The sequence below is a fragment of the Nannospalax galili genome, unplaced genomic scaffold, assembly GCF_000622305.1.
Source record: "Nannospalax galili isolate Female #2095 unplaced genomic scaffold, S.galili_v1.0 scaffold155, whole genome shotgun sequence".
Classification (NCBI taxonomy): Eukaryota; Metazoa; Chordata; class Mammalia; order Rodentia; family Spalacidae; genus Nannospalax; species Nannospalax galili.
The window spans coordinates 5,438,816-5,443,000 of NW_008339923.1; positions in this window are offsets into that span (position 1 = coordinate 5,438,816).

Here is a 4,185-nt window from a genome sequence, read left to right on the forward strand (position 1 = left end):
GAAGAGCCTTCGGGGGGAAACTGCATAAGAGCCAGTAGGAACCGTACATGTCCTAACCCGAACAGTCATGGTGGCACAGGGCTATCCAGGAAGACAGTGGAAGGAGAAGATGTGCTTGCCCATACCAAGTAGGTACACAAACCACATACACTTGAAATTTGTGTGATATTGTTGAAAATTTGAAAATCATGTAGGCTTATAGCTTGAATACTGTCATTCCACATTGACTCTCAATGGAATTTGCAGTGCTGGAGATGTTGGGAGGCAGGGCATTTAAGAGGCGATAAATCTATTAAGAGGGACCAAAGCTTTTCTTGATGAATCTGAAGGACTGGACTAATCCTGAGAATGAGTTGTGAAAGCAAATTTGGCTTTGTGGCCTCTTTCCTGAGCATGGGACAGCTTGTCCTTCTGCCCAGGAGACTTTTACCCAAGAAGATGCCAGCACCCTGTCCTTGTATTTCTCAACCTCTAGGACCATAATCTAAATTTATTCCTTTACAAATTACCCATTTTGCTTTGCTATTAGAACAACAGAAAATGGACAAAGGCAATATGATATATCTTGACAAAGAAATGTTGGGGCTTTGACATACACCTTCAATATACCACTTCAAGAGGAAAAGAAAACATAGTAACTGCCAGATGCTATACATGTGCCCACCTTTACCTGTCTTCAATGAAGTCTAGCTGGGAACATGAGTTGATGCTTCCCATTCATGCTGTTCATTCATTTCAGACCTTGTAACTGGGCTAGGGAGTTACTGTTCATTAGGAACAAGTGACTCTGTGGCCAACAGATAAATCAAATGTTCGTAGTTGTGAAGAGGCTCCTAGAGGTAGGTGTGTGTGTGTGTGTGTGTGTGTGTGTGTGTGTGTGTGTGCAGGATAGGACTTCCCCAAGGCGTGTTCCGCAGCACTGCTCTAGTTGTTACTCTAAGCAAGTAAGAGAAGCAAGTCTCAGTGTGGGATGGTAGTTGAGTGTGAAGAGACAGCAGACGGCTTTCATGAGAGATTTGAAAGTAGACAGTCAGTAGAGCTTCTCCTGTTGGTGAAGAAATGTATCACAGGTTCCAAGAAGCACTGTCATAAGAAATCTGATAAAACCTCCCAATCTCCACATCATCCCTGGTCTTTAAAAAGTAGTATTGTCTTCTGAAAATAAAACACATAGTAATATATACCATTTACAGAATGCAAAAGATATAGAATAGCAAATGTAAATTTTAGCTGCTGAACTGCCATTTTGTGGAAGATCCTCCAGTCAAACCCAGCAGTTCTTAGAAACTGTCCATACACATTACTGTCCAGAGAATTTTTTGGCAGGTAGACTTTCATTACAGTTCTAGGGTTCATCTTTTTCTTTTTCTTAAAGAGTCTATATTTTTAATGATACATATACATATGTTTATGTATAGATATATACATTGGAGTGCACTGCCTGTGGAAGACAGAAGAGGGCATCACATCCTCTGGAGCTGGAGTTACAGGCAATTCTGAGCCATTCAGTGTAGGTGCTGGCAATTGAACTCCGGTCCTCTGCAAGAGCAGTACACACTCTTAATCATTGAGCCATTTCTCCACCCCCCTATGGTGTCCTGATGTTTAATCAGAGCTCAGTGGTGATCATGCCATGCTGAAGGGTCAGCAGTACCCTAGGGCTTTGCCCATTAGCCAGTTTTGTGGATCATCTGACCAGCATTTCTCTCCAAGTAGTTAGGACACATCCTGTCACATATCTCACCACACTCTCAAATACAGCATTCAAAACTGAGTTATATTTTCTCATTTTATATCTTCCACTCATTAAACCACCATTTCCCAAGCCCCATGCTGAGCAACATAATTCTTACTTCATTGCCTAAAGCTCACAGCTCCAGATCACATACCTCTTCTTCTAATGCTTTATCACTGCTCTGGGCATCCTCCACCACTTAATTAGTCTTGGTTAGCCAGCTGACTCAGTGTGGTACTTTTCCTGTTGCTGTGATAAAATATCCTGACAAAAGCAACTTAAAGGAGAAAAGGCTTATGTTGGCTTACAGTTCAAGGGGATACATTCCATGGCAGGGATGTCATGGTGGCAAGAGTGGGTGGTTGGTTATTCACACTGCATCCACAGTCAGGAAGCAGAGGGACAGATGCTAGTGTTCATCTCCCTTCATTTGTTCCTGGCCTGGAAATAAGGGTGGGTATTCTAGATAATCCCACAAAGGCATGCCTAGAGGCTTGTCTCTTAGGACCTGTCAAGTTGACAATATTAACCATCACACTCGGGCTGCACTTTCCAGGCAGTTTATGATTTAGAGTGTATCATTTTACTGTAACACTCTCAATGGAAAATTCTGGATGCTTCATGACACACCTTGCTTAGTCTCACTTACCTGCTCAGCTCTGCTGGCCTGTGATCAGGCTCTGCCTGCTCTCCTCTCTGTCCTCACCTTTTTAGGATAATAGTTCTCCTTCTTTGAGATAAGCAGTTTGGGTCCATGTCTCTCATTGCCACACCCTGATCTCCAGTCTGAACACAACCATGTTTATGAAAACTTTCTAAATTGGCCACTGCTACACATTCTGCAAAGTCTTGGCTTCCTAAGTCTATTTCATGATGCCACAAATGAGCCCTAGATACATATTTTAGGTGAAAGACACATGGTCCCAGCAATACTGATAGAACACATATGTATTTTTTATCTCAATTTTGGGTTTGGACACTGTTGATACTTAATTCATAAACCTGTATTGACACACATATTCAATTATGTATAGTCCTTTTAGAGATGGTTGTACAGGCACACCAAATAGGAAAACCTGTAATGTATTATGCACATCAGGCCTTCATTTCTAGATAAAAAACAGCAGCCATTGATTAATTTTTATTGTGACTTTTAAAGTGTATATATACAGGAAAGTCCAATGGACAATGCCAGACTTGAACTGTCAACTTTTTGGGGGGAGACAGGGTCTCACTATATTGCCTTGGCTAGCCTGTAGCTTACTATGTAGACCAGGCAAGCTGTAAACTCATAGAAATCTGCCTGCCTCCACCTCCTAATTGGGACTGATGACATGTACCACCATACAGGACTGATGGGTCAATTTGAGATTCTTAATTAAATCAAGAATTTGCTGATACTTACATGAGCTTCATGGAATTTGTGAATTCTCTTAAATTGTGCAAAATGGAAAAGTCACATATTTTTCCAGGGGACTATAATTTTCTCCTAACCTTGAAAGAGTTCTCTTTAAATTTTCAGCACTGATTAGAGCAATAGGGTACAGACAGCTCTTGACTTCACAGCTGTGTAGTCTTGAATTACTTTTGTTTACTCTCTGAATCTTCTTTCTCTAGATGTATGCAGGTATAATTGAAAAATAAAAATTGTATGTGTTAGGGCTGGAGAGATGGCTCATCAGGTAAGAGTACATTCTGCTCTGGTAGGACTTGAATTGGGTTCCTAGCACCCAAGTCTGGCAGCTCACAGCCAGCAGCTGCTCTGGCCTTGGTGGACACCTGCACTTAAGTGCACAAACCCACACACATAATTAAAAAATAATATTTAAAAAATCAGGCTTAAGGTATTCAACCTGTTTTAACAAATATATTCATCATGAAATAATTATCAAAATCAAGTTAAATAGTATGTCTATCACCTCATAGTTACCTTTGCATTTGCAAGTGATTAGAACATTTAAGACCTCCTCTAAAGGATGAACTAGCTTAGCTTGTTAGCTTGTGATTATTTTTTTCCTTGTAAAAAACTTTGCTAGATCAGGTCCTGACAGAGCTGGTACATAAATAGGCTGTCCTTTCCTTCCAAGGTTCCCTTTGCTAAGATGACATGCTGGGTTGATTTAGGCTTCTTTGGTCAACAGCTGTTGACCTCTGCTGGAGTGTAACCAATTACACTGCCTGTTGTTGATACCCATGTTTAAAGTTTCTAAAAAGAAATGATCAGGAACTGGAGAGATGGCTCAGTGGGTACTCTTCCAGAGAATCTGGATTCAGTTCCTCGTTCCCACTTGGTGGCTAACAACTGTAACCCCAGATCCAGAGAATCTGACGCCCTCTTTTGGCCTCCATGGGCACTGCACACACATAGAACACTCACAGACACAAATTTTTTTTTTAAAGAAATGAAATTACCTATGTTCTGCTGTAAGTTAATATAGTCTGTGCAGATA